Here is a 12,175-nt window from a genome sequence, read left to right as displayed (position 1 = left end):
TATAGTATTATTGTTGTTCTACAAAAAAAAATTCAGAAGTTAGTTAATTGCGTATATAGTGCTGGAAATATTTACACATTCAGTAAGGTTTTCTGCATTTTGAGCAACAAGAAGTAATGTAAAAATATGTGATATTGTACCATACAGATCATTAACAGCAATATTCAAATATACACAGCAAAATGTGTGTGTGTATATATATGTGATGGTGTGGACCCAGGTGTGGTGTTGTTTCCCAGTCATCTGTTTCCCAGATTGTCGATCTCTTTTCCAGATCATCAATGAAGGCAAATTGAACCTTGGTATTTTTTCAATTTGTTAGTGAAATTTCCCAAAAACGGCTTCCAGGTGCACACCACCTAGTCCAGAGGTACCTTGTTGCCGAATTTGGTGGATCGGAGTTCCACGGTGTCTCCGCAAGGACACAAACACACACACTCTTCACTCACAATCATCACACGCACTCTTCACTCAGAATCATCTCAGAGGAAGAACCAATAAAGAAGGTTTGAAACATTGACTACATTACTTTTGTATAGTGGTTATTACAGTGAGTGCCGATGTCTGGTTATGGAAGGCACTCCATTTTATATATTTTGCTAAGGATGTGCTGCTCATATATGGACTATATATCATGGGTCTTCAAACTGTGGCCCTCCAGATGTTGTGAAACTACAAATCCCAGCATGCCTTGCCACAGTTTTGCTGTAAGGGTGTGCTAAAACTGTGGCAAGGCATACTGGGATTTGTAGTTTCACAACATCTAGAGGGCCACAGTTTGAAGACCCTTGATATATATATATATATATATATATATATATATATATATATATATATAATGTAACCATTATTTGGACCTGATGAAAAGACAGATTGTGGTCTTAAAAGGTTATCACGCTGTAATGCTTTAAATACCTTTTCCACAACATAATTTCCATAAGGACCTCTCCAGGTACTAAGTTGGCTTCTGCATATATCCAAGGCACCGCAGCCCTTGCAACAAAACTCCTGAGTGCCAAACTCTCCACAAGCATATATATATATATATATATATATATATATATATATATATATATATATATATATATATATATATATATATATATGCGTGTTCCCAGGGGAACACCAAGAGTTTTTATGGGGACTCCCGTAAATCACTGGTCGTTCTCCTGCTTCCGCCCACACAGTGTAAATGCCTCAGCAAGTGTGATACTCGCCAAAGCATTTGTGCAGGGGGTTTGCACATGTAGATATTCGCACATGCGCAGACCCCCCACCATTGAAAACAGGGCCAAAGTCTGACCCGACCAAAAGGGTCTGAATCGAACCCAAAGTTTGGAGGGCCCTGCTTAAAAGCTATCATTCTATAAGGAAATAGATTACTGATTACTGACTTGATGGGCTATATGATACATTAACACAAGTATGTTGGCCTTAGGTCAGCCGGAGGTGAAAGTGAAGAGAAAATCTGCAAAGTTATGAGCACATGTTGATATAATGCCCATGTCGACTTTGGTAGAATAGATGCTGTACAGGACCTTGTAACCTAGTGCATTTTCTCAGTGCTCAAACTGTACTTTTCCACCCAGGGAAAGTTGACTGTGTTCTGTGCCTGGGGAATAAAGTGCTGTTACAGTGTAGGTCAGATACTTTGCAGGTAGAATACACTGCAGGTTACAGTGCAGGATGGATACAGTACAGGACTGTTGAATACAGTATGCATTAGATATAATGTGGGTCAGATAAACCACGTGTTGGATACAATGTAGCCTATAGTTCGGGTTGTATATAGTGCAGGTTACAGTGTGGTTCGCATAAGTCATTGAGATCTGTGCATGGTTCTGTTTTAAAAAATGTGTAAAAATGAAATGAAAAAAAGTGACGTGGGGACCCCCCCCTCCTGAGCATAACCAACCCTGGGCTCATTGACCTGGACCTGGTTCCAAAATACTGGGGACAAAAAGCATAGGGGTCCCCCATATTTCTGAAACCAGCCCTGGACTCTTGGACTGGTCCAAGAGTCCAAGGCTGGTTTCAGAAATACAGGGGATCCCAAGCCTCTTGTCCCCTGTATTTTTGGAACCAGGTCTGGCTCAATGAGCCCGGGGCTTGTTATGCTCAGGAGGGGGGACTCCACACCATATTTTTTTTACTAAAAACCACACACTTTCATGTCTAAAAAAATTACACACTAACAGCAGTTTTTTTCTTACTAAAAATTGCACTTACTCGCTTGCGAATTCCGACTAAAAAAATTCTCACCCTATTACATCTGCAAGGTTTTTTTTTAAATATTTGCATTTTTTCGCATGCAATTTAATGCGATTTTTAAAACATGACTAAAAATCGCACCCTATTAAATTTTGCCCATGTTGTTCTAAATTCTTAAGGTATTGTCCTAAAGATTTTGGACTATATTAAAATATGTCGCTAATATTGTGTTACCCAAAGTAAAATGTCCTGACACAAAAATAGTCTTCAGTAATCTAGAAACCAATGCAGTGTCTTTTATGAGATCAACGTAGTAAGACTATGGATAATGTGGAATGCTTAAATTTAGAACATGTAATTTTACTCTATCAGAGGAATGCCATAACAGTTTCAGTGAGATGAAGACCTCAGACTGCTTGACAGATGCAAATAGATTGTTTTTATTGAGCTTTCTAAGCATATCTTTCATATGTATTTTCAAGAAGGACTATACAGTACATTTACAGACACAAATCAAAGAAATTATCTGGAGGCTAAGAAACCAAATGAAGAAAAGGGAATGTAAGGTAAGTTAACCAAAAAATGCCATTGATGGAGGAGGGGTCATGGGTAGAGAGATTCACTATGATATGAGTGGTGCTTGCACCAGCTTTTTTAAATGTACTTCTAAGAAGTTGATTAGTACACTTCTCAATTCACTCTGCAATTGGGATCTCTGAAATTGGATTTGTTCCCCAGTATATGGACAAGTAAATTGGGATCGATGTAATGACTGACTGAATGACTGTTGAACTAAATGCACGGCAGGTGTTGAACTTCTAAGATGCCACCACCACGCCTTCATCTCAGGTTATGGAAAGTTGATATTGATGCGTAGGTGGTGGTGGGAGTAGTAAGCTAATATTTTGCCTCTAGGGTGCCAAAAAAACCTTACACTTGCGAATTTGTGTTAAATTACTAGTGAAATGATGGTCGGATTGATGGATGGATGGATATTGTGTTGTACCTGTTGTGGAAGAGATAGCTCTAGTAAATAATAATCCATTTAAATTGTTTCATTTGAAAAGACAAGAAAGTTATGTGGTTTAAAAAATCCTAAGATAATTTATTTTAATTATTAACATTACTGTTATTAGTGTTAATATTATTTATTATTATTATTAATAATAATAATAATAATAATAATAATAATAATAATAATAATACATGTATGCATAAAGCACCAACATATTATGTATCACTTGTAGTATAAAACAATGATAAATGTATTGCTTTTGTACTGGGTGTTAGAAAACATAGCTCTCTGGACATATCTATTGAACAGATTATGTTGATATACTTAAAATATGTATCAGTCTTTATCAAACTTCGTTTTGTGTCTACCAAAGCTAATAGGAAAATATTGGTTGATGATTACATGGAAGACACGACAGACACTGTAGCATTAAATATGTAGTGGAAACAAGAATATATTTAATATTTTAATAGCTTTGCTTGAGATGATGCACTATTAAATATACTTTGCAAATCAGATTCGCATTTGGATTTTATATATCACATAATAACCTAGGAGGGTAGATAAATGTTTCATAATATGACTTGTACGACCTTTAATGTAGAGTGTTATTGCTATACTGAACACTAAGAACATTTAAAAGGGTTTTGCTGCTAGTATTTCAGTTGTCATAGCAACTAGTTATTGAAGACAATTTGTCAGCACAGCAGAGTGCATCTAAGTTTTCAACTGTATGTGCTCAATGCATACAGTAAGTGTAAAGGGAATAATCCAATCAAAGGCCTGTGTACTCATTACAACTGTACTCATGGGGACAACAACTAAACAAAAAGTTCAATATCATAAAATTAATGTATTTATTTCAAAGTTTTCCAAAAACTAGCTAAATATGGCATGATAAGAAATCTGTGTTTTTTTATATCCCATAAAATTTGTGAATTGTGTGTTGTGAATATATATTTTGCATCTGTTGAACCACAAGGCTGTATTTTGTACATTATGGGAGGGATATATTAAAATACATCACCGCCCATTGCTGCGCCACCGCAGCGACTCTATCGCTTGTGTACTAACATATGTGATTAGCATCGCAATGCAGTGATGGAGGCCCACGCGATACCTGTAATGTAGTGTGCGTGGTGGTCTCCGTCACCTTCCTGGGTGCCTCCTCCTTCCCCCACCACCGAAAGCCTAAGCAGGTAGTCCCCAGTGCCTCCTCCTCCCCCCTGCAGCCGGATGGACCTCTGGCTGCGTTGCTAGGGGGAGGAGATGATTACCTTCGGAGTCCCGGCTTCCTGGAGGAAGATAAGCCAGGGGAGGGGGGTCGGCATCTGTGGCGGAGGTGGCAGGTTGGGCAGGCTGCAAAAAGAAGTCAATAGGCTTCTGATACCCTGGCCGGTGAAAATGCGGAGCTGGGTCTTAATACATTTGAAAATGCGGTAAGACCCCTGAAAACTGAAGTACATAATAAAAAATAAATGTGTGTAACTGTAAAGAGTACAGAACTCCTGTATGTAAGATCAGGGCTGCCATCAGAAATTTCTAGTGGCATCCCTGATCCTACATACAGGAGATCTGATTTCTACTCCGCCCCCCCCCCTCCTCTCATATATATATATATATATATATATATATATATATATATATATATATACACATATAGATATAGATATATACATACATACACATATACATACATAAATATAGTATTCACTCTCTCTCTCACACACACACAACACATACACAAAACATACACACACTTCATACATAATACATACATACACAGCATACATAACACACACACACAAAACACACTGCATAGATACATACAAAACACACACAGCATACATTGATATACACAACACACAGCATAAAGCATGCCATACAGCCAAACACAGACTCGATACAAATACAGCACTCCTCCGACTCCCCCCCCCCCGCCCATGTATAGTAATATTGATTTTAAGTTTTAGTACCTTCTCAAATGGCAGTTACCCTCACCAGTCCATGCAAGGGCAGGTCGGGGCGGCTGGGCTGTACTGTGCTGTCTGTCAGTGCCTGACATACGTGGTAGCTCCTGCTCCTCTCTCTCCCCACCTCAGTGCGGGCTTCCTGTGTGGAGGCTCCGAGTATTGGCTTGTTCCTGCAGCCAGGTAAGACTGCGCAGTGCGCAGTCACAGAATGTGCGTGCTGCACTGAACTCGGCGCTGTGCAGCCCCACCGCAGGCTCAGGCTGAGGGGGCGTGGGAGCGGCTGGCCGTGGCTCAGTCAGCGGTGCGGCTGTGTTGGATCCGATGGCAAGTGAAGGGGCGGGGTGCTGTGCTGGGGATAGAGCTGCCTGGGCCCTACCCTCTGTCAGAGCGGGGGGGGGGGGGCACAGGACTTAAGTACCCCGAGACCCTCCCTGTCGGCGGCCCTGTATAAGATTAATAAAGATATGTCATAAATAGGTTTACAAACAAATCTGTAACCTGGCATCTGCCCATGGTGGCATGTAACTTCATACTAGTTATATGTAAAGTTCAGTAGGCAGTAACTATCAAACCCAAGTGCATCAGTTTTACTCCTAGTCACATTTTTTACATTAACTAACTTCTCTGGATATATGAAGATATTCATTTGAATGTATTATCTATGAAGAACCTTGCTCACATCATGGAAAGTTCAACATGGGGTTGCTCCTTATAGAGACGTCCAGACATATCCAAAATGTCCAGTAGTAAAACTGAAGAGGGCACTATTTTAATGAGAAACTTGCATAGTAGTCGAAGTTTCCACCCTGCGTGGGTCTTTTTCAAGACAATGAGCCAGACGCACTAAGCTTCAAAAGTGATAAAATGGAGAGTAATAAACAGACAGTCAATCAGCTCCTACCCGTCATGTCACAGACTGTGTTTGTAAAATGTCAGGCAGGAGCTGATTGGGTGGTTGTTTATCACTCTCCATTATATCACTTTTGAAGCTTAGTGCATCTGGCCCATAATCACCAACACAGCCGCACAGCTCAGGGAACAGCAAGGAAAGGCACATGAGGGAAGACGGCACTGCCCATGAGAGCTTTTGTTCTAAAGGGTAGGGGCAATCCTATGATCATATGTATATACTATGCATACTCTATAATATTTTGCACTTGCTCATTCCTAAACTGACATAGGGCCCAGTGAGCAGGTTAAAGCCACCCTGCCGAATGCACACCCCTGCGCTGTTCAAATCCCATTTCACATCCATTCACTAGCGCCCGCGTAGAGGAGAAATCATTTTATGGGTATTTACCATTGAAGGATTTCTCCTCCTCTTCACCAGTGCTCACAGCAGCCATGTGTCCCAGGAGTCAATCGGCAGCTGCACGGATGTGCCAAAATTGGCAAGTTATGTACCCAACCTGCATTCAGTTGGGCCGTCCCAGCATTTATATGGGCGTGCCCACTGTTTTAATGAGCTCACCCATGAAACACTAGGTTTCCACCACACAGCAGGGCAGAAATTTGCCAAAGGGGCTCGCATGCACAGTAGGCCCACCATCGAAAAGGGGCTGAATACTGTGTTATATTTTTATTCCCCTATCTCCATTTTCCATAACACATCGCCACATTTTTCCAAAATAAGTTGCATAATTTTATGTCAAGAAATAGCATGGCCCTCCAATTATCAAGACATTCGGATAATATAAAATTGATAATAATTACAATGTGATAGTCATTGTGAATTCTGTGTTGACCTAACTTTCCACTACCACTATGTTAAAGAGCAAAGCATTACTTTCTGACTTCAATACAGGCAGCTGATGTAGTACAAAATGAAGCTTAAGACCAGTGGTGGATATTTCCTGTGTGCTGCATGACTAGAGCCTCCCCACTAGTAAAATCCGCCACTGCAGTGAGCTACAGTAGTTGCAGTTGTGACATTACTGGCTACACTGTGACTGGCAGTAACTTCCTATTGGAAGTCTTATCTGCCATTCAATAAAAAAAGACAGTCCTATTGGGAGGTGTTTCCTCCATCTTGGACTATCTGACAGGGCTGCGATTCCTGTAGGAAGCCACTCCCTGTCTGATTGTCAGCCCTAGATAACTCCTATGGATCAGCTAATGCAGTCTATAAAAGCTGGGGCAGCTAGAAAAGGGTGGCTCCCTGAGCACTGAGTTCAGTGCCGGTGCAAGCCACCAGAGCACCCCAGATGACACTCCAGTGCCCACCCGCTCCCCGGCCACTGTACAGGGGGGTGCCGGTGATTGCAGCGGCAGGTCGACACAGCATTCTGGGGGGAGGCTTCGGTGCTCACCCTCCCCCCAGCCGCTGCACAAGGGAGTGCCGGTGATTGCGGTGGCAGGCTGCCGCAGCATTCCAGGGTGGGCGGGGGGTGTCAGATGATGCGGCGACTGCCACCAACCTGAGGCACCCCTGCAAGTGCTCCGAGGCACCCCAGAGAGCCTAGGCGCACAGTTTGGGAACCACTGATGTAGGTACAATATAGAACTAGATATAGAACACTCAACCCTTGAGTGTGGATGTGCCTGCGACTTTTTTTTTTAAATATATGAGATGTTTTAATGTAATAAATTATAATTAAAAAGGTATGGGTATGGTCAAATACACATAACCATACAGCATAAGAGTGACATTGGGGTTTATTCTAGTTCATTCTTTCTGACAAAATCCTTCTTAGATGGACAAAACCATGTGCACTGCAGGGGGGCAGATGTAACATGTGCAGAGAGAATTAGATTTGGGTGAGTTATTTTGTTTCTGTGCAGGGAAAATACTGACTGCAGGATTTTACACTTCAATATAGATCTCACTTTGAAGAAAAACCCCACCCAAATCTAATTCTCTCTGCACAAGTTACATCTGCCCCACCCGCAGTGCACATGGTTTTGTCCATCTAAGAAGGATTTTGTCAGAAAGAATGGACTAGAATAACCCCCATTATACCATCAGCACCTGAGTGCCGGGTCAAGAACTGTAAGAGCAGCAGAACAGCAACCTTATCTCTACATAGAAATACTATTATTGTTAGCACCGCTGTGATTTTCAATACCTTCACGCTGTAACAGTATGTGATTAGTTATAGTTACATAACTACTATGTAACTATTAATTAAAATTAATCACATAACAGTGTGACGGTATTGAAAATCACACTGGTGCTAACATTAATGGTATTTCAGATGTGTTTCAAACCACCTATCAGAGAAAGTTTCACAATAGTCTCATTTGCGGGGTTATCGTGGGGTGTCAATCTGATCCTAGTCGGCGATGTGGAGGGTCTGGGTTGCACAGTTAAGTAGCTGGAGGTATAAAAGCCGGGGGTTTGTGCATGTGAAGACAAGACCTGCTTATGCACATGTGCTGTCCCAGCACCAGTCAGCCCCAAAGTGCAGGGGTCATCAACTGGCCGATGGCTGGGGCTAGGGATGGACATTGAAGCTCACCATCAAATGATGGCTGGACTTCCACCATTGAAACTTTCAATACAATGGGAACTAACCATCACATCAAAAGTATTCAATGCTGAAAATTATTTATATGAGTAGCACACATGCAAAAACCTATATCGCGCATGCGCAAAAGCCTTGGCTGGTATAAAGTTCAGTGATGTCACTGTCTCCTCTGAATCCTCCAGAGCTCTGTGTGTCTGTGGCATTTGCTGTATGAGTGAATGCTGCTGTGGCAGGGTAAAGTATGTGCTCTGATTGGCTCTCTGAGTAAGCAAGAGCCAATCAGAGCCAGCTGTGGGTCCTGTTGTCTAGCAGCAACCCTAGAGAAGGACAGGGGACTAAAAAGGCTCAATGTCTAAAGCAGAGAGAGAGTCAAACAGCCTCCAAAGAACCAAGGAAGTTTCCCTGAAACAGACACAGCAGCCAGGGGAGGCATAGCCATTGGGAATTGGAAAAAACAAGCCACCATTGGAACACCATCAAATGATTAGCATTCAATGGTGACAAACAAAAAATTAACTGCAAAAAACACTACCATCAGAAGAAAAACATTGATGGATACCTAGCTGGGGCTCTCCTCTGCAATAGGGCCAGCGGCAGCCCCCCTCCTCAACAAAAGCAGGAAGCACTGCTGCTGAAGTCATTTGAGTTCATTTGAGTCATTACTTTAGCAATAAATGACCTTGCACCTGAAGAGAGCAATCAAAAATATTTAATATCCTGTATATTATGACCACGTTGTTCTATTTACAATTTTCTATACGTTTTAGAAGAAATATTTTCTTTATAGCTAATACACAGATCTGAGCTCATCATACAATGTCACCATGACAATAAAACACCTACTCTTACATTGTCTGCTCGATCAATAAATGTCCTGGGTAGGTTTGAGTTCAGAAGCAGGTTTCCCTTTCTCACTGCCACAGCTCCAGCTACTGTAAGAAACCAAAATACAGTAGTTCTTTTCTCTCTAACGTTTTTGTGCAGAATAAGGTGTCTGCAATTCGACAAACTACACAACATTTTTGAAAACACAGGAGCACGTGATGAAACCTGACGTGCTCCGTTAAGCATTTAAATCGAATTATCTAGTATCATTTGATATATAGGTTTACACTGTAAATTCCTCAGTGTATTATATCTATAAACATGTTGCATATAACAAACAATAAACATATTGTCATCTTAAAACAAATGCAGTGCTTACCTGAGAAGCAGCACCTGGAGAAATGGACGCTTATCAGGCAGGAAGAGGTTAATTCAAACAGGATGTTGCCACTCATAATGCAGAGTGAATGTGTCTGATCACAGTACTATTAATAAACGCACATATCTCCAGGAGAGGTGATTATTGTCACTACCTGATAACTACAGCTGTGGTATATTTCACTTCAAAGCTAGTGATCATGTAATAATGGCTGTAATAGCACCATCACAGCATAATAATTGTCCTCAGTGTTCCTACAATCAAGCCTCTCTGTATTCATCCATCCTTCAAAGCAGCAACTCTCCCTAAAGAATGGGTTATTTTTTTAACCTTACAGTAGATCTGATCTTTGGTGCCCTAGAAACGCACTGCTAAGATATTTATAGTGGTTTTTTTTGATGGTTTTGACAAATACCTATAGCTGCAGGGTCACTGTACAAAATACGCAAGTAACAATGTCATAACCCAAGTGCTCATGCCTAGTGTGCACCGTGGCTCAGAGAACAGGTGGCTTCTCATTCACCTTTTATAGTAATAACAGTACATTGAATTGAATTATTTTCCTTTCAGAAATAAACCGGCACACGGCTTTTGAATAACATAAAAAACAGTAACTTTGTTTAGAATTTCAGTATAGATCTGTCCGGGTTTGATACGAAATCCCGGCGGTCGGAATCCCGACGTTCAAAATCCCAACGCCAGAATCAAGTCCACCGAAATCCCGACAAGGGGGGATGTGGATCGCCCCCCCCCCCCCTTGCGGGCTCTGCGCTCGCCACACAGTGGTCCCGGTGCCTCGCTCCTCTCGGCACACTCATTTAATCTCCCTCTATGGGTGCCGTGGACATCCATAGAGGGAGAAAGTGTTGGGATTTTGAATGCCGGGATTCTGACCGCCGGGATTATAACTGCCGGGATTATAACTGCATCCCATCTGTCCTATGTGGTCCTTCTACAAAGTTACCTTGTTATGTACAGTATGTGAGGATATTAAGTAACGTACCCAGACTTACAACCATGGGCGCCGGAACGGGGGGGGGGGCGAGGGGGCAGCTTGCCCCCCCCAAAATTACTGAGGCGCTAAAGTACCGTTGTCTGGGGGCGCTGTCAGGGCCGGCGACAGGGGGGGTCAAGGGGGACATGTGTGACGGGCCCCGGCGATCTGAAGGGCCCCAGAGCCCGGCCGGGGCCCGTCTGTGTATTGATGTATATGTGTGAGGTCTTTTCTACACTCACATATCCTGCAGTGCTATGCGCGCTGGCGCCGCTGCGCCGGGTCTCTCCATCCGTCCTCCCTGTCAGACTCAGTCCCCTCCCTGCCGGCCGCCCTGCCCAGCGGTGTTTGATTGACACTTACAGTGTCCGACGCCGCGGCCGCCCGCCCCCTGCTGCTTCAGCGACGAGCGTCGCATGGGCATGGCATCCAGCATCCAGGTCCCCAGCGCGCTCCAACCCCATCCTGCTGCGGCCAGCGTGTCTGCCCTGCTGTGTATGGGAGGGATCCAGGCAGCAAAACAAAAAAAGTAAGTTGAGGAGATCTCTAAACTTGCTCACAATTTGAGTTAATGTACATTGGGGATGTATTAAGTTATGGGGAGTGTGTGAACAATTGATGTTCTGGGCATATGAGTGGTGTGGGGACATGTTCTGGGAAAATGAGGGTTATAGGGACATGTGCTGAACATATGAGGGATGTGGGGACATGTGCTGGACATATGAGGGATGTAGGGGCATGTGCTGGGCATATGAGGGATGTGGGGGCATGTGCTGGACATATGAGGGATGTGGGGGCATGTGCTGGACATATGAGGGATGTGGGGGCATGTGCTGGACGGGATGCGGTTAATTTCCCGGCGGTCGGGATCCCGGCGGTCGGAATCCCGACACTGGAATCCCGACCGCCGAAATCCCGAAACTTTCTCCCTCCGTGGGTGTCCACGACACCCATAGAGGGAGAATAAAATAGCGTGCCGAGCGTGCTGGATTTCGGCGGTCGGGATTCCAGTGTCGGGATTCCGACCGCCGGGATCCCGACCGCCGGGAAATCATATCGGATCCGTGCTGGACATATGAGGGATGTGGGGGCATGTGCTGGACATATGAGGGATGTGGGGGCATGTGCTGGACATATGAGGGATGTGGGGACATGTGCTGGACAAATGTTATTTTGTTACTAATAAAACTATAGTGTTTTTCTGTTACTCTATTACTATTGATGAAAACATATTTCATTAACTATCAGGGGGTAACATATAGCAATTTAGGGGGCGCCAAAATGAGATTATATCTTGCCCCCCCCAACCTA

The 12,175-nt window shown here is 43.1% G+C and overlaps 1 protein-coding gene across 17 annotated transcripts in view; it reads left to right on the top strand.

Annotated features, from left to right (window-relative positions):
* Positions 1–12,175, top strand: part of LINGO2 (leucine rich repeat and Ig domain containing 2) — a 1,326,410-nt gene that overhangs the window by 844,228 nt on the left and 470,007 nt on the right. The window lies entirely within an intron of this gene.

Source organism: Crinia signifera, chromosome 1 (assembly GCF_055691185.1).
Source record: "Crinia signifera chromosome 1, ASM5569118v1, whole genome shotgun sequence".
NCBI classification, from domain to species: Eukaryota; Metazoa; Chordata; class Amphibia; order Anura; family Myobatrachidae; genus Crinia; species Crinia signifera.
Note: the sequence above shows the minus strand (reverse complement) of the source record. Positions and strands in the feature narration are given on the sequence as shown.